Raw genomic sequence first — 26,625 nt, 5'->3', positions numbered from 1 at the left:
TTCTTGTCTTCTGGGAGCCGTGAGGCTCTCCTAGTCCAGAAAGATCTGCAGATGAAGACAGCACTGATGATTGTTATGTACCTCATAGGGATTTTTCAGGAGACCGTCCCCCGCCATCACTGGTCCTTGCCCCTAAGTCCATGTGTCTGATCTGTTTCCCTGCAGATGTGTCATTTTGAGATCTGACTTCACTTCCCTCTGCCTGCTCTGTCTCTTCATGCAGAAAACTTCAACCTTCAATTCTTTATTTTCCTAAGTATTTGAAAAAACTAGATTACATGGTTAAGGACCACATGGAACAAGTGTTTGAGGTTCTTAAAGATGTGTAAGAAGCAAGCATGCACATACTGTGTATTTGCAATCATTGGGGAGTGATTGCTTTAGTAAGAATGTTGTTCTGATTATATAAGACCAAGACTGGAGACCCTGGCAGTTGGTATGTTGTTTGATTATTTCTTGGAAGATTAAAAAAATTTAGTCCCTCATATTTGTTAGATAACAATCCTGTCTTGGGGCGCCTGGGTGGCTCAGTGGGTTAAGCTTCTGCCTTTGGCCCAGGTCGTGATCTCGGGGTCCTGGGATCGAGCCCCACATCGGGCTCTCTGCTCAGCGGGGAGCCGGCTTCCTCCTCTCTCTGTCTGCCTCTCTGCCTGCTTGTGATCTCTGTCTGTCAAACGAATAAATAAAATCTTAAAAAAAAAATCCTGTCTTATTAATACACATTATATTCTTTGGAAAAGGCTCTCTAAGAAAAGAGATTACCAAGCTTCAACTATTTAGTGCTTATCCACACTTCACTTTATCTTTCTTATGTGGTTTGTTCACATCCTGCTTTTATTTGTCTCTTAGGTTATTTATTTTATGTATTAGCTTGTGAGAACATTTTATGTAGTAAGGAAAATAGCGCTTTATATCTCATGCAGGTCCATACATCTTTTGCCAGTTTCAAAATGCAGAATTTCTGTACTTCTTATATTTTTATATTTTTTATATTCAGGTCTCTGATCATTTATTCTAGATTCCTCTTATGGCTTATTGATTCATTTCTTTACAGTGACACTTGCATACCCCCAAATTAGAAAGTGATATTTTGTTTTGGCCAGGTTCGGTTTGGTTTCAGTTCTGTTGGAACTCTGATGTTTTAGGGAAAACTGAAAAGCTATTTAAGCTCAGAGAGGTTGTATAGCAAAATGGGAGTCACTAGAAAAGATAATAAGAATGGAAAATGTTATTATGAGAAACTTTGAGCTCATTGAGTTTGGTTTAACCAACATTAGTTTACTGTTGGCTACGCAGATGTTCTTTTGATGGCTCTTCGAAGCCAGTGGTTCTCAGCTTTGCCGAGACATTTGAGTCTTGGGGAGCAGTCCATTTTTCTGTTGGCTGGGCCCTCCTTCCAAGGATTTTGATTTAATTGGTCTGGGTGAGGTGTATGCATCAGTGTTTTTAAAAATACATTCTCAGGTCCTTTTATTATGCAACCATGGTTGAAAACCAGTATAACCCAATTTTTTTTTTTTTTTTTTCCATTTCTAGAAGTAGAAGCTAAGGCTGGGCGAGGACTCAGGACATAAGAGCTTAGGTAAATGCTCCAGCATCGTAATAGTTGGTCCAGCTTTCTTTCTCTAACACTACAGTTTTTCTTAACATTGTTAGGTCATGGACAGGAACACCCGATGACCGTTTGCCTAGTTTTGAAGGCCTTTCTTTTCCCCTCATGTTGATGGGCAGTTAGTTTCGTGATGACATTCATTCTTTTCCTAGTTCGTTTTCCTGCTCTAACGGTCCTGTCAGTGCTTTGCATGGATATTCCCCTCCCCATCCTCCTCCCCACACACGAAGATAAACTGACAGACCTAGAAAGCTAAGTATTTATTGTGCATTTTCATTGATTCCTGAAGCTTTGGGCTCCCTTTCCCTCTCAGAGACTGGCAGTGGATTGAAATGAGATGTTGGATGGGAAACTGATGGGGGAGGGAAGAAATGGAACAAGACATGGGGACAAGGCAGCAGCAGCAGAGCCAAAACATATACCAGAAGGATCCATTTCCTTCTGCCTTAGAGTTTCTAGCTCATTGCCAACATGGAAAAGGCCTCTTAAACCTGGAGATGTGGGAGTAGGGCAAAGTGGGCCAGGAGCACAGGGAGGCAGGGGTGTGGATTTATGAAGCTCAGGTGTCCGAGAAAGCGGACAGCTCTGCATTTTCCGAGGCCCCGTGACCACAGATCACGGTGTCTTGAAACATCTACGTTCTGTACGTTAGAAAACGAAGGTAGCCCTAGAAGAGTTGTATCTGACTACTTGGGACTTCCAAATAAGATGAGTATTCCAAGTAGATGTTCCAACTAGAGGTCGCTGCCACAGCAGTTTTTTTTTTCTATTTCATTTACTGTCCTCATCTCGGGTACTTAGAACAGCACTAGACACACAGAGGTGGAGCTCCCCGTCCTCTCCAAGTCCCAAAGTCAGGTTCCCCCAGCAGGGGGTCAAGCACCATGGACATTAAGAAGGCTATGCCTAGGAGTTTTTTTATTTCTTGTCTTTTCTTTTTTCCTAGAATGCTGTCTTAGGCAAAGTGCTGAAGACCACACGGGTGGTCTTCTCAGCGGCCCATCTGTGATCTCAGAACCCGGTCACTGTCGTGTTTTTTTGTAAGCCCGGAGTTGAGATGAAAATGAAGCCAAGCCCCTTGGAGACGTATTTCTCCACGTTGCAAGGATTTCGATGGGTTGTTTAGATCCCAGAGCTCAGCCTTTCAAAGCTGGATGAGGCCCGAGAGATGACAGGCACAACCGTTTCGTGTTTTAATGATGAAGCTGCCGCCCAGAGAGTTTGAGTGAGGTATCCGAAATTAAACAACCTGGTGAAAGCGAAACCGTTCTGGATCTGGGGGCCTGGGGGGTCCCAGCCTGGCGTTATGGCTCCCACACCATGCTGACTAGGCACTTTACGGGAAAAGCTTTATTGCATTAATTCTCTAAATGATCATTGCTTAACTGGAACCATGCCTGCTTTTATTTTAATTGAGATTTTATTTTCGCCTGCCTGGAGCAAGGAGAGCATTATGGTGTTTTAAATGAGAACCAAGGAATTACCTGCACTTCAAATATTAGCAGTTACATTCTGCGAAAGACGCATGTGTACTATCTATTAGAAACACGTCGTGGGTAAACTAGAAACATTTCATACTAATTGTTATAAGCGTATTATCCATCAAAATGTAAATTTCCCAAAGAGGGCTTTATGTGGCTCATAATGTCCTTTATTACCAAATGGACTTGAAAACTCTGGCTGGCTCCTTGTCCTTATGTAAAACCTTCATTTCCTGTGGTGCCTCCAATTTATTTTTCCACGGCTCTCACAGCTTTCACACTGTGATTTTCTATATCTGTTGCAAATGTTCAACAATTTACGGAGAAAATTTTAGTCCATGGCTTTCTCCTTTTAGCTTTTCATGTATAAAGATTAAAGAATGAATGTGCAATCAGCAGATATATAGAAAACATCTCCTGCTAGAATAAAATAGATGGTTCAACTTCTGAAACCCCAATGGAATTTATAATATCTACCTACAGCACTTCCTCTCTTTTGTATTGCGCCTTCTGATAAATAGGCTCCCAGAAGAGACAATTTGGGAAGCTGGAAAGTACTTTATTTTCCTTGATAGCATGACACAGCATTGTCCAGACCTTGCAGGTGGCGGAAACCTTGCAAGCGGAAAGGCAGGAGGAGACCTAGGGGTGAGAGTGACTGACAAATCAAAAGAAACTTGACGCCGCCTAACGCACACCTTCAAGGCTGATGCTGTTTTGGAGAAGAGCACAGAATTTGAGATGACTCCAGAATGTTGATTACCCGCGGTTGATATCTCAGGACTTAAAAATATGGTAATGCAGGCAGGCACACGCTGGTGTGCTCCTTAGAGGCAAAGGGCTGTTGGTTCCTGATAGTGTATGCGGTTGCAGGGGTGTGTATGTGTGTGCCTGAGAGACAGAGAGACAGGAAGGCGGTGGGGGGTGGGGGGGAGAGTAAGAGAGAGAGTTTTTGCATTTCTTCAGTAAAAATACCAGCATGCGTAAAAATGGCTTCCATTGAGGTTGTATCTATAAAAACCCAGTGAAGACAGAGGGAAGACGGTCTTCAGCCTGTCCCTTTGGCTCTGCCGTATCTGCATGGGAGTCCTGCTACCTCTTGGGCTGCAGGGGAGCCCCGAGTGGTTAGATCTCAAGTTCAGCCTGTCTGTACCTACTCTGCCTGACCCAAGGCTCTCTTGGAGAGACAAGAGCTATTCTTCCAGAAATGTGCAAATATGAAAGCTTTTATTCACATCTTGATGTTGCCCCTGTTTTATTTGGGGGACCTAAGGGAATCCATGTGCTGCTCTAGGGGTTCTAACTCCGCTGCTCTAAGCCAGCATATGCCTTTGAAAGCACAGTTCCATGGCCAGGTTCTCAGTGTGTTGGTTGTGGAACCAGTGGGGACTAAACAGTAGTTTTATGGGCTCAGTTGTGTTCCCTCAAAATTCCTATGTTGAAGTGCTAACTCCCAGTGCTTCAGAATGTGACCATATTTGGAGATAAGGCCTTTACAAAGTGATTAAGATAGAATGAGGTCATAGGGGGGTGGGCCTTAGTGCAAACTGACTGAGGTCCTTAGAGGAAATAGGGATACAGATAGACCTAGGGGAGGGGCCATCTGGGGAAGACAGTCCCCTACAAGCCAAGGAGAGAGGTCTCAGAAGAAACCAGTGTTGCTGAGACCATGATGGTTGCCTTCTGGCTTCCAGAACTCTGAGAAAATACATTTCTTTTGTGTGGTCCACCTAGTCTCTGGTACATTATTACAGCAGCCCTTGCCAACTATTACAATGAGTTTCAGGAACATTATTAGCTTAATTTAAAATTATTTTATGATGTTTGACCTTCTATTGTGATTCTTGTATCTGGGCCCTCCCTTATGGGTCTACTGCTTTTATACTTTTAAAGACCACCTTCATTTTTTTTTTGGTGGGGGCCCAGAATACAATTGGGCAATAGAGAGAAGGTACTAGTTTGGGGTTGGGGGGTAGCCTTATACTCAGTGTGATACCAGTGATGGCTAGGGAAGGGAAAGGTTGGGGAGAAAACTCTCACTGTCTTAGGAGCCACATCTCTCTCTACCCTTCCCATTTACCACCTGGTGGTTAGGAGTCTGGGTTATGGGAGAAATTCGTGGATTATTGGTATTATAACCATATCACAATGTACAGGAATTACATATATGAGAGAAGAAGATATATTCACTCTTCTAAACCCATTAAGAAGATGGAGGGATCACATAGCTAACACTGATCTGAGACTGAGGTCTAAGCTGGACGTTGACATGGTGCCTGTAAGACAGTGATGTGTGGAGACTCTCAACTGTCAGATGATGGCCCAAAGGTGAACAGCATCAGCACTCCTTTGAAATTCTTTTGAAATGCAGAATCTTGGGCCCTACCTCAGAACTACTGAACGAGAATTTGCATTTTAGTGGCACCTCCAAATAATACAGATTAAAATGGGATCATTATTAATGTATGGTATCAAGGAAGAAACATCTGTCAAGGGAAGGATCCCATTGTATGGAGACGATGGGTGTGATGGTCTCACGAGGCAGCTGGCACTGCTAAATCCCATCCAAGGTACTGGGTTCGAGAGCTGAGGCCCATCGTGTAGGCTTCTTTTTGTCACTACCAGGTTTCTCCAAGATGGAGCAGGTCAACAGAAGCTTTCTTCCAGGAGTTTCTGGAGTGTTCTAGTGGTCCACCCATCTCCCCATGAGCTCAGAGCCACAAGGATTAAAATTTGCCTGTTCTCAGCTATTCATTATATACACGGTTGACCCTTGAACAACATAGCTATGAATGGCATGGGTCCACTTACAAGTGATTTTTTTTTTAATAAATACAGTACTGTGTATGTATTTTCCTTACATTTTTTCTTAACAACATCCTCTTTTCCCTGGCTTACTTTAAGAGTACAATATATAATAATACAACATACAAAATAGGTGTTCATCGACTCTTTATTGGTGGTAAGGCTTCTGGGCAACAGTAGGCTATTACTAGTTAAGTTTTTGGGGTGTGTCAAAAGTGATACATGGATATTTCACTGTGTTGGAGGGTGTAACCCTAGCCCTTGCATTGTTCAAGTGTCTCCTGTCTGTATCTCGTCCTCCAGCTCTGCTCTCTGGATCTAATAGTGATGTGTGAGCGCGTGATGAGCGATGGAAGAGAAGCTCGGAGCCTCAGGGGATGCTTCTCTTACGTTATTTTATTTATTTATTTATTTTAAAAGATTCATTTATTTATCTATCACAAGCAAGCAGAGAGGCAGGCGCAGGGGTGGGGGGGAAGTAGGCTCCCAGCTGAGCAGAGAATCCGATACCGGGCTCAATCCCAGGACCCTGAGATCATGACCTGAGCCGAAGGCAAACACTTAACCCACTGAGCCACCCAGGCACCCCATGTTATTTTATTCTTGACTGACCTCAATGTAAAATTAAATTCCTCAAAGGAAAATGAAGAACATCTGATTAACGAAGTTTTTGGTTTTGTTTTTGTTTTTCAAAACTCCAAAGGCTGAGGCCTGGAAAACATGGTGGCAGGCACCGTCCTTGGGAGTCACCATTTTCCGGTACACTGTCTTTAAATCCTAATCTCTGTGGTGTCCAGGGCTTGGCTTGTATGACTTTGTGCTCTTACAACAATCCTATAGTTGTTGCCATTTTTGCATGTCCAGTGAGGGAAATTGAAGTTCAAGGGCTGGTGTGTCCAGGGCCAGAGTCGGGATTCTGTGAATTGCAGAGACTGTAGTACAGTTTCTCATCCCTACCTGTTGGAAAGGGTGCTCTTTGAGGATCCTTGGGGCAACCCTTGGGTTGCCTGGGCGACTTGTTTGCTAAGTGTCCAGTTCTTGCATTTGGCTCAGGGTCATGAGTTCAAGCTCAGCGTGGAGCTTGCTGTAAAATTTTTTTTTCTCTCTCTCCTTCTGTCCCTCCATCTTGTTCTCTCTCTGCTTCTCTTAAATAAATAAATAAATAATAAATAAAGGACACCCCCACACAAGCCACATTCAGCCATTTAAGTCTTACCGCTGGTTTTAACAGCACATCTTTAAATGTAAAGAAAGAAAATAACCATGATGGGCACCCAGGTACACACCGAGCAGAGACTGCTATGATCCCCATGTGCCCTTATCTCCCTTTTCTTGTCATCCTTTGTCCCTGCTGGATGCGCTAAGCCTTGAATGATGACCGGGGAAGGGCTTTGGGGCATGAGTCCATGTGGGCAGGGAGGAGGCGGCAAAGGAGAAGGAGCTTCGAGAGGAAGGTGCAGAGCGAAAACAGAGGAGCCGAGTACCTTTCTTGGTCCTCTAGTGACTTCCGGTCAAGTGGGTTTTTTTTTTTTTTCTTAAAGATTTTATTTATTTATTTGACAGACAGAGATCACAAGCAGGCAGAGAGGCAGACAGAGAGAGAGGAGGAAGCAGGCTCCCCGCTGAGCAGAAAGCCGGATGCGGGGCTCGATCCCAGGACCCTGGGATCATGACCTGAGCCGAAGGGCCTCTAGTGACTTCCAAAGTTGAACACGAGCTTAGATCAAAAAAAAATTATCAGTATAGTATCTTTTGAAAACGAAAGACAAAGGAACAGTGGATGAGAGCAGGATGTGGAAAGTAGAGATGTGTCTTAAGTGGACATTTCCTGGAGGACAATTTCATTTCCCAATCAGGAAGAAGGGCATTTCTCCGTCTGTGGCATCGTGTGAAAAAATCCAGGACAACTCTTGCAGGAGATTGACTCTCTTCTGGAGCCAAGACTGTGCCTCACGCTGGAAAGAGCAGGCAACTTCTGAACATCCTGATTTACAGTATCTTAACACGTAAAGCCTTGAATTGAGAAAGAAGACTTTAGTGTAGTCCAAGCAGAGATAAGGCTGAATTTGGATATTGTTGTAACAAACAAGAAACAGATAATGCCAAGAATATATAAAGGTATCTATCACCACCTTGGAATAAGGCATTGTCCTAAGGAGACTTTGATCCTCCATACCAAACAGCTGGGAATTCCTGGGCTCAGTAGATCAGGTTAGTAGAAATGCAAAATGAAGCCTAGATTGGATCAGATAAGAGTTGTTGCCTCCCTTTCTAATGAGAAGCCAGAGGACAATTAATGAAAGCTATGTAAATGTGCTCCCTGGCTGTTAAGATTACAAAGAGAGTTCAGGGCTGGGTATAGAGAATCCCGAGAATAGGATCCACAATCAATTACAGAGAAGGTCCTTCTATCTCGGACAGGCACACACATTTTGATAGCTCATCAGGGAACCAATTGCATCCAGGCGCCTTTTGGAAGAAAGATGTAGGAACATGCTCCCTCCTATTTGGGGAATGCTACAAGGGGGCTATTTTTGAATGATTAATTAAAGGGAATCAATCTTCATTGCTTTGCTACTGACGTGAAAAGCGCCAGGCCTGTACAGTAATCGCTTGCAATTATTCAACTACCCCTTTGGCAAGGACAACGTAATTAGTCTTGGTGGTGTCGAGAGATTCTTTTTATTCCCAACAAATTGGCAGTTTTAATCAAGTGTTGCTGGAAATTTATCATAACACAGGGAAAACAATAGGTGAAGGTATAGGGCCCCAAGCTGTGTGACTCCTATCTACAATGGGACAAATTTACAATGCTAACAACATGATAAATACTACCAATCCGCCAATGCGTTGATTATAATTTCATATCAGCACCAAGCCCTGGCAGTTCTTATTTGTTCAAAAACACGGCTGTAACCCTTTTGCTGCCGCCTTGCCTTGGGTCGCTGGGGACGTGGAGGGGGACAGACCTGGCTGCCCATGACCAGCAGCTTAGAAGGTTTCAAAGCACAGGAACCAGGGCAGGCTTCCAGAAATGCCAACCTTCTCCCACCGCAGGAGCCCAGGAGCTGCTGAGAACTGCTCAGGTTAAGATGACAAGCAGATCACCCCGTCTCCCCTTCTGGGTTTTATTCTGAAGAGCCTCTGGCAGACGCGTGCTCTGGGGACCCAAAGACACGCCTTCTTCCCTACTCTCTCTTTTCGCTCCTTCCAGGTGTTTTCATGACTCCTAAGACCTTGGCTTAAAAATAGTAGCTATTCTTGGAGCACGGAAAGCCTGTAGCGATTTATCCGTGTCTCTGTAACACTTTGTACGGGGGAGTACTCTCATTTTTACCATCTCTGAATTTTATGGGTGAGGAACTTGAGGCTTGGAACATGGAGAGTGTTAGAGCCAGGATCCCAGACCAGGTGGCTCAGTTCCACGGCTGCTTGCCTAACCACCATCCTGTATCACTTCCTACACTCGTCGGTGATGGACTCCTTATCCTTAGAGGTCTGGTACTATATGCCTCAACTTTTTTTTCTTTTTCTTTTTAAAGATTATTTATGTATTTATTTGACAAAGAGAGACACAGTGAGAGAGGGAACACATGCAGGAGGAGTGGGAGAGGGAGAAGCAGGCTCCCCGCTGAGCAGGGAGCCTGAGGCGGGGCTCAATGCCAAGACCCTGGGATCATGACTTGAGCCTAGCGCAGATGCTTAACAACTGAGCCACCCAAGCGCCCCATAAGCCTCAACTGGAGCTACAGTGACACTTCCTACTTATCTCGCCTTTGTATTCTGAGAAGAAATCAACAATCCTACCTTAGGGGGCCTGCATGTTTAGTGGTATGCTTCCATAACTGGTATATATTTTTGGGGGGGAGGGCAGGGAGTTGAAAGGGTAAAATTGCTGAAACTTACCTCATCAATAAGAACCACGTAGGGTCCTTGTCACAAATGAGGTTCCCAGGGCCCTCTCCAGATCTGCCTACTCAGATCCCTGAGAAAGGGCGAGGAAAACTTGTTAAGAAAGTCCACCAGGTATATCCTATGATCACGCTCTAAAGTAGAGTATCTAGGAAGTGGGTTCCCCTGAGAGTTAGCCGCACAAGATAGTCATCATGATAAGGAGAGTATTTTCCCCAGTCAGATAATTTAGGGATATATGGATTAAAAGATACTGAGCACATTTCTCCTAAGAGACTTCCAATTTGATATACCTAGAGAGAATTTCAAGGAGAAGCTGGTAGTCACCTCCTTGTCTCAGTCCTTGGACTATGGAGCTCTCTTCCAGGAGCTGCATCTCCCGGGACTAGGGATTTGCCTAGCGTTCTCTGGGAGACCCAGGTCCAAAGGATGCTTAATGAAATAAAGGAATCACCAAGAAAGCTTCAGCTGCCAGCTTGAACAGTTACAGAATCATGCAGAGGCATAAATCACCAGCATCTCTTCCCTCCAGGTATTTTAAGGCAGTTTCTGGAAAACATTTATAAGGAAACAGTGACACATATATCCAGAAATTAGAGAGTGTGCTGAATTTGCTCATTTCAGGTGAGCTTGAGAAATGTATTAAATATTTATCCGATGTAGGATTTTAACAGCGTGTCCTTAGAGTCATGCTGGAATGGTCCTCGAGAAATAAACGGTGATCCAATTTTTCTTTTTCTATTTCTGCTGTCATAGTAGCAGCATAGGCTGAGGGAATACAAGTGGTTATTTAAAGGCTGTTTTGGCATTCGGAAGGAGTCTGGAATCCTGGGTTGAAAAGGGTTTGAAACATATCTCATAAATCAAAGGAGGTTAGCCCAAATCCTATTGCTTAAAGGTGAGCCCTCTTCCAAACAAAATCTAAAAGCTCTGAGAAGTCACGATCAGCACAGTTAACACCAGAGTAGCTGATTTCTGGCCTTTGTAAAATGCAGCGTACTTAAAGGGGGGTTTCAGGAAGGAGCACATCAAGAACTAACTCCCAAACCCAGCAGAGCTCATTTGTGGGCAAGGCCTTGTCACTTGCTGCCTGATCTCACTTTCACTTCTTTGTTCTACTTGCTGCAAGAAGGAACATCTGGCTCAGAGCCTGGAAAGCAGACTGGATCCTGTCATTGCACCTGCCCCAGGAGGAGAAGGAGAAATACTTTACTGACAAAAGATAGGATTTTCAGAGCCGCATTCCCACCCATTAAAGCAGCTTGTTTGATCCCTTCAAAGCTCAAGATCAAAGGGAGGCTTTTCCGGAGCTGCCAACCCATAAAGCTCCAGGCGAAGAGAAGGACCTCTTTGTTTTCACAGGGCCAGGTGGACTCGTCATTCCACTTCCCAGCCGCAGGAGGGGCTGTGGACAGGTTGAAGGGTTGTCTGGGTCTGACTCGTGTCATTTGCATCCTGGACCTTCTCGGGGAAAGCGGGAGTTACTCTAAGAAGAACTAGGCGGGTCAAAGCTAGCTGCTTTTCGACAAAGGACCTCCTAAAGCTCCCCCTTTCCCTTCCTCCACCTGGCAGACAGGTTACCGGCCTTCATCCTGCTCCCTAATCGCAAAGGCTTGACCACCTCTCTGTGTGCGTGGAAAGCTCCCAGGACCCGGCCTCCCCTGGTCATTTACTGAACCCAGTTGTGAGAACACACGCCTATAGTTTTTGTGTATTTGCCAATCTCCATTTTATCTGGTATTTGCTGGCATGGACTGTAATGGAATGCATGAACCAGGGAAATGAACTTGGACCAGGTTCCCTGAAAAAGTGTGATGAGAGGATTCTGAGCCCTCAGCCTGTCGCCGCCTCCCTGCCAGTAGCAGAGCCCTCCTGGCCTTAGGCCACTGCCACATGCTGACTCTGGCCACGGCTCAAGGAATGGCGGCGGCGTAGAGCTTTTTTCTAGAAGGGAGGCAGCCAGATTGTGACTTCCTCTGGCAAGGGTTACACAGTGCGTGGAAGAGTTTTGCTTTTTAAAGTAATAACAACCTCCTCCCACACACAAACAAACATTTCTAAGCATCTCCAGAAAAACCCTCCCAGCCCCTGGAAGAAACAAAAGGACCATGTAGGAAGTAACCATGGGTCTCCCTCTAACCATCCTCCCCCTTTTCAGCACAGAACCTGCAGGAAGACGTAGCCGTGGAGGTTCAAAGCCGTTGTAAGGGGAGAGGAAAGAACAAAAATTACTGCTGGATACCTGATAGGAACAGAAGCCAGATGAGACAAAGGTCAAAGGAATGAAATAAAATACCACCTTCTGGAGCTATGGTAGATAGGGGTGCAACGGAGACCACGCCTGCTCATGGTCCAGGGATGTGTTGGGTGACATCACAGGATTCTGTATACAGACACTGACAGATGTGTTTAGTTGTTTTCTTGTTTGATCAAGGCCCTATGAGGAAATTGAGGCCCAGGGAATACTTGACATGCTCAGACCCAGCGAGAACGTGGTCAGTGGGAAACGATGAGACTCGGGAGGCCATTTGGATTAGTATGGCCACTTATAAGCATCTTATAAGCCACTTATAAGCACCATTGTGAGGAGGGGGCTCCTCGAGAAGATGAGAACCCTGTCTGTCTACAGACATGTGTCGTCGTGTCCCCATCACTTAACCAAGGTCCTGGCACATAGTGGGGACGCAACAAAAACATTAATCTCTCACAACCTACATATTTTACTAACATAGAATGTATTTGTTTCGGGGGTCCAGGTCTATGATTCATCAGGCTTACACAATTCACAGCACTCGCCATAGCCCTTACCCTCTCCAATGTTTATCCCCCAGTCACCCCATCCCTTGATCCCCCACCTCCCAGCAATCCCCAGTTTGTTTCTTAAGATTAAGAGTCTCTTATGATTTATCTCCCTCTCTGGTTTCATCTTGTTTCATTTTTTCCCTCCCTTCCCCTACTTGTCCTCTGTCTTGTTTCTCAAATTCCTCATATCAGTGAGATCATATGATAATTGTCTTTTTCAGATTGACTTATTTCACTTAGCATAATATCTACTAGTTCCATCCACGTTGTTGCAAATGGCAAGATTTCTGGGGGCTTTTTTGATGGCTGCATAGTATTCCACTGTGTGTGTGTTTGTGTGTGTGTGTGTATGTATATACCACATCTTCTTTATCCATTCCTCTGTTGGACATCTGGGCTCTTTCCATAGTTTGGCTATTATGGACATTGCTGCTATAAACATTTGGGTGTATGTGCCCCTTCAGATCCCTACAATTGTATCTATGGGGTAAATTTGTATCTATAGTGTGATTGCTGGGTCGTAGGGTAGCTCTATTTTCAACTTTTTGAGGAACTTCCATGCTATTTTCCAGAGTGGCTGCACCAGCTTGCATTCCCACCAACAGTGTAGGAGAGTTCCCCTTTCTCCACATCCTCGCCAACATCTGTCATCTCCTGACTGGTTAATTTTAGCCATTCTGACTGGTGTGAGGTGGTATCTCACTGTGGTTTTGATTTGTATTTCCCTGATGCTGAGTGGTATTAAACACTTTTTCATGTGTCTATTGGCCATTTGGGTGTCTTCTTTGCAGAAATGTCTGTTCATGTCTTCTGGCCATTTCGTGATTGGATTATTTGTTCTTTGGGTGTTGAGTTGAATGAGTTCTTTGTAGATTTTGGATACTAGCCCTTTATCTGATATGTCATTTGCAAATATCTCACAACCTACATTTAATCCTTTGGCAAGTTCTTCTGTCCCCACTTTCAAAATATGTTCTCAACGCAACTACTTCTCACGTCCTCTGCTACCACCCCAGACTCTGCTGATGACGTCTCTTGCCTGGATTTTTGCAACCATCTCCTTATGAGTCATGCTATATCTGTCATTACCACCTTTCCATATCATCTATTTTTTTCCCTAGCAGACAGAATAATCTTTGTAACAGGTAAAACAGATGATGTTATTCTTCTGCTTCAAAAGCCTCCAGTGGCTTCCTTAGCCCCAACACACACATCACTGACGCCCCCTGCATCTTCATGCTGTCTTCCCTCCTCTCGGCCCCAGCCATGCAGAACCTCTTGTGATTCTCCACTAAGCCAGACATTGTACCACATCAGGGCTTTGGCAGTTGCTGTCTACCTGCCCAGAATTGCCCTCCCAGAGAGCCATCTGGCTCCCTGCATTACTTTCCTTAGACCTTTGCTCAAATTCCGTTGTCTTGGCAATCCCTCTCATGATCGTTCTATTAAAAACTCACCCTTCCCTCCATCTTCCTTCCTTGCTTTATTAGTCCCCATGATACTTGCTATCATCTAACGGTCTGTGTAATTTACTTGATTATTGTCTTTCTCCTGCTAGAAGGTAAACAGCATGAAGTCAGGGATTTTTGTTTTAGTTACAGTCCCAGTGACGAGAAAATATCTGGTACGTAGTAGGCTCTGGGTTCATATTTGTTCGGAAAAGGGATGAAAGAACAAACACAGATGTTTTACACAAGAGATTAGCTTAGAGCAAACTGATTGCCCCCTTTCTCTCTGAATAATAAAATTATGATGCATTTTTAAGTTGTTGGAAAGCACACGGTGACAAAAATATGAGCCTCGAAGACCTCATTTCTAAGACTGTTAGCTGTATGACCTCTCTGGCCCTCACTTTTCATAAAAGTTATGTAAAAATGATAATGCCGATCTCACCAAACTCAGAGAGCCGCCGTGAGGGTAAAACATTATATATATAAAAACATTTTGAAAATGATAATGCTCTTAGATGTGCATTATTATTATTTCCTATGAACTCTTCTTCCCTAAGGAAGTGCTTTGCACTTCAGGTAAGGTAATAAAGCATCACTCAAGCAAGACAAGTCATCTTAACAAATTGGACGCCTTGTTAATTTCATAGGCCAGAAATACGGGAGGCGATGGGCCGCTTTGAACATTGTTTCACCACGAATTCTAAACAGCAATTATCAGCGCCTACAAGTATTCTTGATCTCCCTGACTTTGTGAAAACCCTGGTGATATATTTGGCAGCAAGAAGCAGAAACTGTCAGGAAGGTTTACTTAATGGTCCTCAAGCCACAAGTATTTATGGAATATCTAGATGCTGAGAGGGAAAGCAAGTTGCATAAGATTGTCAGCCCTTGGCCGCAAGCATAGTCCAATAAAATACAGAATCTTAGCGCACCTAATGCAAAGTTTTTTCTAGATCTCGGTAGTCATGATCGTAACACCAGTGTTTCTGGCACTTGCCCATTTTCCTGGTCTCAGATATTTCCTGTCCTCTCTCTCGTTTTAGGCTTGAGCAACTCCCAATCCCTTATGGCCTCCCCCAAAACACCACGAAAATGGCATGTCTTTATGCATGTTTCTTCCATCTCAACAGTCTTTTCTCTCTTTGCTATTTTTCTTTGTCTTTGCAATCTTTCCCCCTCCTCTTCTTTCTCCTGCCAGAAGTTGTTAATTCAGGGTTTAAGACTCAGCTTAGCCATAAACTTTGCAGTGTGTTCGAGCTGCTTCGCCCCACCAGTCTTGTTAAGATACTGCTCTTCGTAGCTTTCCAGCAACACATAGCATCAGCTCTCCATTGCACTCAGAATGAAATCTGGTCTTTCCCTGTTCTTAGTCTGATGCTGGTCTCCTGTGGTCCTCACCTCCCACTGTCTTTCCAACAAATATCGGCCCACTTTATGGTCTTCGTATTCCTGCAACATGCCTAACTGAAGTCTTAAAAACTTAAACGTAATGGCAAGGCTTTAGTAACCTTACCACATCCCTGACAATTGGGGACGATGTCATGGAAGAAAACAGGAGACACCTACTTAATGTGGGTTGTGGGTTTTGAATTCAGAGAGCCTCAGAGCCCTTGGTACCAGGTCACTCAGTACCCATGGCAACCCCAGTGTGGTGATGCTCTCTGTGGAAATAAAACCAGAAGGGGGCTTCTCAGTGTTAGAAGGATTTGGTGATTGTCGATCGGCTTGGACTTCAGACACCAGGCACATTGGTTACCTTGGGCTGCAGAAGTGCTGAGGTGTTCGGGTGCAGCTGGGGATGTTCTAACCAGGGATTGACAGCTCTACCAAGAATGTTGTAATGGTCCATTGTATGCAGTGATCTACATCTAACAACTACAGTGGGCTTAATAAAAATTTAATCAGATTCCAGTAATCAAAGAACCATGGTTTCTCACAGTCTTCTGGTTTAACACCATGTTCACAGGAACCAGTCCAAAAGTATGACAGAGGCATGATCTGCCCTATTTGCCAAAAGTAAACTGGATTCAACCCAAAAACTAGTTTCCATGTTTTTCAAATTCTAATGAGCACACTTACATAGAAGGAGAAAGCTCTGAACAGCTGAGTAGGAACATTGAAGTTCTAGGTTTTCTTTTAAGTCTTGCTTACCAAATGATACCATATTTAGGTGGCTACATTTTTCTACCTCTGTTGGCCCCTAAATATGGCTTTCAGAAGCATAGTAATTTGCTTAAAAATATTGTGAAAATACTAAACATCACCAGTCGATAAGTGTTACTGATCTTGAGGCTTATTTCTATCCTGCATTTTAGATCTTATTATAACCCCTTGAATTTGTGCATTGCAAAAGTTGTGTTTCATAGTTAGGGTTATTGTAATTACATTGTGCCATTGCTCCCATATTCTGGATTCATGATCATGTAGGACATCAAGAAGGACAGAGATAGAGGTACAGTGGAAAGGACTAGGTTCTAGGCCTGGCCTGGTATTGGCTCTTGATTTTTGGACAAGTCACCTTCTCTGAACCTTGGAGCTCTTCTCAGAAAAATTACTGGGCTGGGCTCAAGCAGAGATAATCAAACAGTTTGCAGTCAGGATTGAAAGTTTCCGTAAACTGATGTACTAGATCTAAAGGGGCTTTAATAACTTGACTTCAAATGGTACTCCTAGCCTAGATATTCAAAGGGAACCAGACACAGATATTCATATATAAAGTCCTCACCATTTTTCAAGTTCACAAGGACACATACTAAAAAATTGTGTTTTATGAGCTTGACAGAATATGTGTGAGGTTACGTTGGACTTAGGAACTGACTTTTTGTGACCTTCAAATAAATAGCGTTTATTTATTTATTTTTAAGATTTCATTTATTTATCTGAGAGAGAGAGAGAGCATGAGACAGTGAACACATAAGCAGGGGGAGAGGAAGAGGGAGAGGAAGAAGCAGACTCATGGCCCCAGGGTCTGCTAAGCAGGGAAGCCTATAAGGGGCTCCATCCTTGGACCCTGGGGCCGTCAACTGAGCCAAAGACAGATGCCTACTCATCTGAACCACCTAGGTGCCCCAGATAAAGAGCATTTAAAATGCTCCCGAGGTGTAAAATGTCACAAAAGAAAAGCAGTTATGCCATCTTTCAGGTGCTGTAAGGTCTCCTCTTCTTGGGGAAAATGGCCATTTGAACTAACCAGAAGAGCCTTTAATGATGCACGAGGAACACCCTGATTTTTGCCTGGATGGGTCCTTTACTTCCTCCTCCTGGTCACGGTTGGCCCCCTGCCTGGATGTGGAACATTCGTCCTCAGCCTAAGGTCACCTCAGCAGGGGTTCTTACTGACACAGGAACAGCATGTCCTCCAGGAAAACTTCCCATAGTTTCCCGCATCCTGAATCTTTTTCTTCGTAGGAGAACGAAGACAGTTTTTGACACGTTTGCGTGCTCAAGAGACTGTACCATAAAATGGATGAGTCATGAACAAAGGAGGTATTTTCTCAAACCTGGATTACTTTTCCAGTTTAACAAACAAAATTGAGAGTGCAAAGTTGTGCAGTCAGCATTGGCAGGATCATTAACACCAGGTTTAATGCAAATTGCCTCTAATTATGTGTGGAGTTGAATTAATAAATTATATATGGAGAAGCAGCTCTGAACAGCTGGGCAGAAACTTGGAAGCTTCTGGTTCCCCTTTGTGTTCTCCTTCCTCAATAATAGCACAATTTGGCTGATGCACTTTTTCTGACTCAGATGGCTCCTTAAACTTCACTGCCCAGAAACCCCACGTGATAAACTATGTTGATGATTCTGTGTTCGCGCTGACAGTGGGTTTTGAGGTCATCAACTCGTAAACTGAAGTCTGAACATATGTCTTTGGCTAGCATGAAAATTCTGCAGCCACGAAATATTGTCTAAATAAGCACATATGTGCTTTTAGAGGATGTCATTCATGTGTTCATCTTGGGCAAACACACATACCGTACCCAGTCTTAACCCTTCCATTACTGCTGTCCTCCGAACGTCCAGAAAGACGTTCTCTGTGATAGGCTCTGTCTCTACCATCAGAACTGAACCTCGAATGAGTTTTTCTCCTCAGATTACCTTTCCACGTTCAGTGTTTTATAATACTGCAAGTGAAAAAGCTTTGCGCATCACCAGAAACCTACAAATCTGCATTACTTGTGGCAAAGTGGTGGTTTGTTACACTGAATGACGTTTAAAGATGCCTATATCTATATCTATATCTATATCTATCTGTCTTGTCAAAGCTTTTTAAAAGCTTTTGTCGGGGTGCCTGGGTGGCTCAGTGGGTTAAAGCTTCTGCCTTTGGCTCAAGTCATGATCCTGGGGTACTGGGATCGAGTCCCGCATTGGGCTCTCTGCTCAGCAGGGAGCCTGCTTCCCCCTGGCCCCCCGCCTGCCTCACTGCCTGCTTGTGATCTCTGTCAAATAAATAAATAAATTCTTAAAAAAAAAAAAAAAGCTTTCACCTTACATGAATAACTTACCAACAGAAGTGATTTGGGTCTGATGAGATATAAAAAAAAGTCCGTGATAAGGAGGGAGCTGAAGGAGTTGAATGGAAGAATAAAAAATTTCATAGGATCCTGGGAAAAACCCTCAAAAAGTCATCACATGTATTATTCTGGTCTAAAGGAGGGTTCTCGTTAAGATTTCTATTCAGAGGAAGAGCCCAATGAAGAAGATAAAAACTCAAAGACTGGAGGAAGAGAATCCATAATTGTTCCCATAGTGATTTAGTCTGTTACTTTTTTTCTCCCCATCATCTGGGAAATGATGCCTATATTTTCATATGGCGTTAGGGAGTAATACTGATATTGTCCATGTATATCCTATGATCCTGTGACTCCACTGACCACTGGGCTGTCCCCACTGATATTCACTGATCAGTGACCTCATTTTGGGGGGTCATATCATTATCCTCAAAAAATAATTCTCAGAACTTCCATGAATCTTGGAATGAGACGAATCCTTGCCAGCCTCCTCTCTGGGACTCCCCATTCTTAAACCCATTTGAACCACAGTTTCTACTCATATGAAAGCTGAGTATGGTTCCACCAGGGACCACTTACCAGGAAGGAAACAAAAACTTGGCAGCTATTTAGAAAGTTCTCCCCTTAAAAATCCAAGAATAGAGGGAGAAGGGAGAAAACGTAGCATTCCGGAAATCCAATGATGGAGTGGGCACTGTTACTCTTTTTTTTTTTTTTAATATTTTATTTATTTATTTGACAGACAGAGATCATAGATAGGCAGAGAGACAGGCATAGAGAGAAGGGGGAAGCAGGCTCCCCGCTGAGCAGAGAGCCTGACGTGGGGCTTGATCCCAGGACCCTGAGATCATGACCTGAGTGAAGGCAGAGGCTTAACCCACTGAGCCACCCAGGGACCCCTGGGCACTGTTACTCTTCAAATGGCCTCACCATCCTGTGTTTGGAGGCACAGAAGTAGGTAGATAAGAAATGTAGGTCACCTCTGGGATTTTCATGGAATTGCATACTTTAAGTGTTAATCCCAAAAGCCTCATCGATACTTATCTTGACGTATGAAATCTCCATGCAGAGCAGGATCACTTCAAGTAAATGGGCAAGGAAAGGTTTCTGTTGGCTTTTTCAAGGTTTCAACTCACATCTCAAATCTCGTCCAAAACAAACACTGCATCAAACGCATTAAGCTCCAGGATTAGGATCTGACTGGATCTCAGAGGCTTAAGGGTAACTAGGAAATGTGACAAGTGACAACATGGCAGGGCGCACAGAGGAGGAAGGTCAGCCTGGGGAAGGTAGAGGAGGCAATGGTGTGTGTGTCAGATGGGGCAGGTCCCACCCCCAGCAGAGCCCTGGCCCTCCAGCTGGAGGTGGGCCATCTCTTGGAGGTGCTTCATGTAAGGAGTCTCCCATGTGCAAGGTAGGCAGCGACGTGAACAAATCCATCGCAGTGTGTGGTGGGAGACCAGGGCCAGAGCGCAGGCAAGAGCAGAATGGGACAGCGGGCTCTGTGGAGAGCTGGACCATCAAAGGCTGAGCATGTCCTCCTCAGCTGACACTCTGTGACTGCAGCATCCAGCCTTCCACAGGCGCATGCGCCCAAGCACAGCTGACTTGATAGGCTGTGGCTATGTTTTGGTGTTAGTTTCCAAACCCTGCCCCTCTCCAGTCCCTTTGGTTCAAGTTCGGGTTGCAGGTCTCCAGTAGGCTGGAACTTGGAAAGTTGGAGTTGAATAGAGGTATGATTCTCTTCCTGTCTGTTGGAACTTCTCATAATTGAAAAATCCTTTGGAATGCCACTAAAGGTTTATTTGATGATATTGATCAAAGGCTTTTATAGATACTATGGGAAGGGGGCAAGGTACTCTTTCCACTGACAGGGACTGGAATAGCCTGCAGTTTTTATTGGCATATGAAAGTGAATTTTGTATTTTGTTTATGTCCCTTGGAATTTCTCTTTATTATTTTTTATTACTTCCAACCTTACTTATCAGCAAATCATCCCAGTGAGGGTTGTCAGATTTAGCGAATAAAAATTTGAATAATAATAATCAATATTGAATATTGAATAATAAATAAAAAATAAAAATAACAGCTAGTTATACTTCAATTTCAGATAAACAATGTTTTTTAGTATTAATAGGTTCCAAATGTTGCATATCTCAAATGTATAGAAGTCTTGTTGTATTAGGAATTATGCCTTTTTTTTTTTTTTTTACAAAAATATCTATGAGTTGCCAAATGTAACAAATAAAAAAATAGAATCCCAAGTTAAATTTGAATTTCATATAATAACAAATAATAAATTTCATATTATTAGATATTCTTATACTAAAATTTATTTGTTTATTTGAAATTCAAATTCAATGAGGTGTCCTGTCCTTAATGTGGCAACCTAAATCCCGATACTGAGTATATTCTTCCATCTTACTTTTTTTTTTGAATCCCCTACAGGGCATTATGTACAAGGTGTTATGGACTGAATGTGTAGCCCCCAAAATTTGTAGAGTGAAGCCCTAATACCCAATGTGATGGTACTTGCAGATGGAGCTTTTGATGAAATTATACCCAATGTGATGGTACTTGCAGATGGAGCTTTTGATCCACCATGGGATGAGTTCCCTTACAAGAAGAGACCCCAGAGAGCCTGTGCCTTTCCTCCCTCTTCCTGCCTCCCTCCCTTTCAGCCTCCCACCCTGCACCACAAAGGAAAGGTCACATGAGCACATAGCAAGATGGTGGCCACCTATAAGCCAACAGAAGAGTCCTATAGAACAGAAGCCAGCCATGCTGGCACCCAGATCTTGGACTCCCAGTTTCCAGAACTGGAACTATGAGAATCTGACTTTCTGTCCTTTAAGCCCACAGTCTTATGGCAACCCAAGCTGACCAAAACAGAAGATGTGGTTGGGATGTCATGAAAGGGTTCAAAGTGAGTAACATGGGCTCTGTCCTCAAGGACCTCTCTAGAAAAAAGAGAAGAATGCATAACGGCACATGGGTCTGCTCTGCTGCCTGAATCCCTCCCATCTCTGCTCCCTCCTATTCCAGCCCGGGTTCTGCTCTAGGAGGGACCCTACATGTTTGTGATCTTCGTGACATACCGAATGGTGTCACAGCTACCCACGATCTCCTTCTTCTGAGTTCTCCGTGGTCCGGTCCATCCTTACCACTGCCAGCTGAGGTAATTTCTAAAACATGGATCCAATCCAACTGCTCATCCAGATAATCCATGCTTCTTTTTATCCCCCATGAAATGAAGTGCAAACTCCACAGTATCAAAGTTTGGCTCCTCCAGCCTCGTTGGCCCCTTCAGCCTGCTTGCTACCCCTTCCTCTTTCTCTGTGAATTCTATCCTCAAGTAGTACCACCTGTTATGGATAATTGCTGGTGTCCTAACCCAATACCTCTGAATGTGACCCTCTCTGAAAACAGACCCTTTACAAGTAAAATTAGGTCTGTTACAATGGGCCTCTGGGATGACTGATGCTCTGAGAACAGGGGAAAATTTGGACATAGAGACAGACATGCTGTAGAAGGAAGATGGTGTAGAGAGACACAGGGAGAAAATCATCAGAAGGTGTGGATTTGCAGTGAATCGCCTGAAAGCAAAAGAAAGGCAAAGCTTGCCACAAACCACGAGCAGCTAGGAAGAGGCCAGGAGGAGTTCCCCCATGGGTGTGAAAGGGAGTGCGGGCCTCCATGGGTCTTGTTTTTGGACTTGCATTTTCCAGTGTTGTAGGCACTGAACCTCAGCTGCTTTAAGTCACCCAGATCGTGGTCCTTTATTTCAGGTGCCTTAGGAAATAATGTACTACCATCTGACTTCTTTTTTCCTTGAATGTGTCCTGCCACTCTGTGTCCTCTGATCTGCAGTGTCCTGCCATGCCCATCCCTCTAGCCCGCCCCCCCCCCTCACCTCACTGTGTTGACTCTGTGGCCTAGCAAAGACTCTGGGACACCTTCCCTGAGTGCGTACCCTCAGGCAGAATAAATAGGGTTTTTAGCCGCATTCACAGAGAAATTTGTTCCCACCTCTCCTCTCCCGCTCTAATATGCTATTGTTTCCAGTTGTTTAGCACCGAACGAACATCGCAAATATTTGTTGGCCATGTGAAGTGCGTAACACAGTGAAGCTATTGTACACTGCCATTGGCTTTCCCATAAACTCTGTGCAAAGCAGGTTTTATTAGTGGTTCTGTTTACAGATGGGAAGCTTAATGTTCGAGAGTTTAGTAAACTGTGCAAGATCACGTACCTCTAAGTTGCAAAGCCAGGTTCAGACCATCTGATTCCATTGTCAACTATATTGGCATGTGGCCTTCTACATATGTGTCTTTCTCTCCTTTTTCAGAGATTGGATACTGTCCTTTCAGCATCTTGCCATGGCTTCCCACCTAGAGTAGTCCTCAGTACAGAGTTTGTGAAATTTCAGGGTATTCCATTGCGTTCAGTTGTAGTGATTATAATACATAGTATGTCTTGGTGAAAAGAATAGAACAAATTGCAAAGGAGAGAGATCATATTTGCTAGAGAATTGACAAAGGTTTTAGTAAATATGTGATTGTGATATTTATCACATAATTGTTCTTCGTGTCTTAAAGAATATGGTTAAATTACCACCAAGATGAAATAATGTAGCCCTTCAATATTTATCATACTTTTTGCAAACTTTTAATTGATTCTTGCTTCATTTCAGATACTTTTTTCCAGTATCTCCACTGACTTACATTGCTGAAAGGCTGGAAAAATTTGTATTTGTATGTGAGATCTAAAATTGAAAAAAAAATTGAGAATCCTTAGAATTTCAGAAGTATTTTCCACTAAATAAGTTTTTATTACAAGTTTATTAGGTGGATGGAGGTGTTCTAGAAGTAGTGGCTAAGAATATGGTTGATATGAAATGAAATGAACACCACAAGGAACATTATATGACCTTTCTTTAAGGGTTTTAAGATTTACACAAATTTATATGGATCTGTTCAAGGCAATAAGGAAGGTCATTTTTTCTTATGTCTTCATAAAACATGCCATTTTGTTGCTAAAATTCCTGGATGTCTCATGGAAAAGAAGGATGTTCTCAACAGAGTATTTCCTAGGTGTTGAAATGTTAACAAGGATTGCCAGAAAGAAGTATTCAAGCATAGGAAATAAAAATGAAATCAACCACTATTATTTATTTTGCAGGATTTCTCAGAGGCTTTATTCGCTAGTATCTTTAATGTTTCTAATTTTTATTTAAATTGTAGTTAGTTAACATATAGTGTAATATTAGTTTAAGGAATAAAATTTAGTGATTCATCACTTACATACAACACTTGGTGCTCATCACAACAAATGTCCTCACTACCCATCATCCATTCACTTAAAAAAAATCTCCCAATAAGCAGAAGTCTAAGGCCAGATGGCTTCCCGGAGGAATTCTACCAGACATTTCAAGAAGAGTCAATGCCATCTTTCTCAGATTGTTCCAAAAAATAGAGAAGGAAAACTCCCAAACTCATTCTATGAGGCCAGCATGACCTTGATCCTAAAACCAGACAAAGACCCCACTAACAAGGAAACTTACAGGCCAACATCCCTGGTGAACATGTATGCAAAAATTCTCACCAAGATACTAGCAAATCAAATCCAGTAGCACATTAAAAGAATTTTTCACCACGATCAAGTAGGACTGACTCCTGGGTTGCAAGAGTGGTTCAGTTCTTGCAAACCAATCAATGTGACACATCACATAAGTAAAAGAAAGGATAAGAACCATATGATCTTCTCAATAGAAGCAGAAAAGAAGCATCTGACAAAGTACAGCATCCATTCTTGATTAAAAAAACAAAACAAAACAAAAAACAAAAACAGGGGTGCCTGGGTGGCTCAGTGGATTAAGCCTCTGCCTTCGGCTCAGGTCATGATCTCAGGGTCCTGGGATCGAGCCCCGCATCGGGCTCTCTGCTCAGTGGGGAGCCTGCTTCCCCTCTCTCTCTGCCTGCCTCTCTGCCTACATGTAATGTCTGTCTGTCAAATAAATAAACAAAATCTTAAAAAAAAAAAAAACCACACACACACAAAAACCCTCAACAAAGTAGGGATAGAGAGGACGTATCCCAGCATCATGAAACCCCACATGAAGTTCCCCACATGTTCAGTGGGGAACAAATGAAAGCCCTTCTCCTATGGTTAGGAACAGGACAGGGATGTCCTCGATCACATTGCTATTTAACACACTCCTAGAAGTCCTAGGGTCAGCAGTCAGACAATAAAATAGAAAATAAGAGTCATCCAAATTGGCAAAGAAGAGCTCAAACTTTCACTCTTTGCAGATGACATATACCCTACGTAGAACCCGAAAATCAAAAAATTGCTAAAACTGATACAATAATTCAGTAGTGTTGCAGGATACAAACTCAAGGTACAGAAATCTGTCGAATTTCTGTACACTAATAATGAAGCTGCAGAAAGAGGAATCAAGGAATCGATCCCTAATCGATCCCATAAATGCCCAGGAATAAACCTAACAAAAGAAGTAAAAAATCTGTACCCTGAAAATTATAGAACACTTATGAAAGAGATGGAAGATGACACAAAGAAATGGAAAAACATTCCAAACTCTAGGATCAGAAGAACAAATATTGTGAAAATGTCTATACTACCCAAATCCATCTATACATTTAATGCAATCCCTATCAAAATAGCACCGGTATTTTTCACAAAGCTAGGACTAACCATCCTAGTGTTTGTATGGAACCACAAAAGACCCTGAATAGCCAAAGCAATCTTGAAAAAGAAAATCAAAGCTGGAGGCATCACAATCCCAGACTTCAAGCTTTATTACAAAGCTGCGGTCCTCAAGACAGTGTGGTTCTGGCACCAAAATAGACACATAGATCAGTGGAACAGAATAGAAAACCTAGAAATGGGCCCACAGCTATATGTTCAACTAATCTTCCACAAAGCAGGAAAGAATGTCCAATGGAAACGACAGTGTCTTCAACAAGCGGTTTTGGGAAAACTGGAGAGTGACATGCAGAAGAATGAAACTGAGCCATTTTCTTACACCATACACAAAAATAAACTCAAAGTGAATAAAAGACCTAAATATGAGACAGAAAACCATCAAAATCCTGGAGGAGAACACAGACGGCGATCTCTTTGACCTGGCCTACAGCCACTTCTCATAAGACATGTCTCCAAAGGCAAGGGAAACGAAACCAAAAATGAACTACTGAGACTTCATCAAGATAAAAAGTTACTGCACAGCAAAAGAAGCACTCAACAAAACTAAAAGACAATCAATGGAATGGGAGAAGATATTTGCAAATGACCTGGAAGTGGTCATTTAAAATCCCCAGAATAAGAAATCGAAGCAGTCTGCGTATCTATTTTTCTCCTTCACCGTCTCGATGAGGTGATCCAAGAAAAAACATTTTACCAACTTTTGGTTCATTATTCATTTGCTAGAGAGTAGACAGAAACTATTTTTGGCCATTGAAAAAATTAATTTATGTTTTGAATAATTATTGATCTGAATAACTTTCACTGAGTCACCAAGTTTATTAATTATTTAAGACTTAGGGGGCATCTGGGTGTCTCAGTGGGTTAAGCCTCTGCCTTCAGCTCAGGTCATGATCTCAGGGTCCAGGGATCAAGTCCCACTTCAGGCTCTCTGCTTAGTGGGAAGCCTGTTTCCCCCCTCTCTCTGCCTGCCTTTCTGCCTACTTGTGATCGCTCTCTTTCTCTGTCAAGTGAATAAATAAAATATTTTTAAAATAATAATAATAATTTAAGACTTATATACTATGCTATCTTATTAATAAATCCTGGATCAGCAAGACACGTTCTAGTGTTTCTTTTTCTCAGTGAGAAAATTACAACTGAACACAGGACTTTCTCTCTACTACTACATTTTCTTCTTGAATTTAGATCTAGAAGTGCATTTATCCATCGTATCTTTATAAATGGATCAACGAATAAGTGAACTGAACAAATAGCATACTGGCTATATCTTGGAAATTCAGGAAGGCCTTCGTGTAGAGATCTACTAGAGAGGAATGGTATGTGGA

Source organism: Mustela putorius, unplaced genomic scaffold (assembly GCF_011764305.1).
Source record: "Mustela putorius furo isolate JIRA1106 unplaced genomic scaffold, ASM1176430v1.1 tig00001059_pilon_pilon_pilon, whole genome shotgun sequence".
NCBI classification, from domain to species: domain Eukaryota; kingdom Metazoa; phylum Chordata; class Mammalia; order Carnivora; family Mustelidae; genus Mustela; species Mustela putorius.
This window is presented reverse-complemented; position numbering follows the sequence as displayed.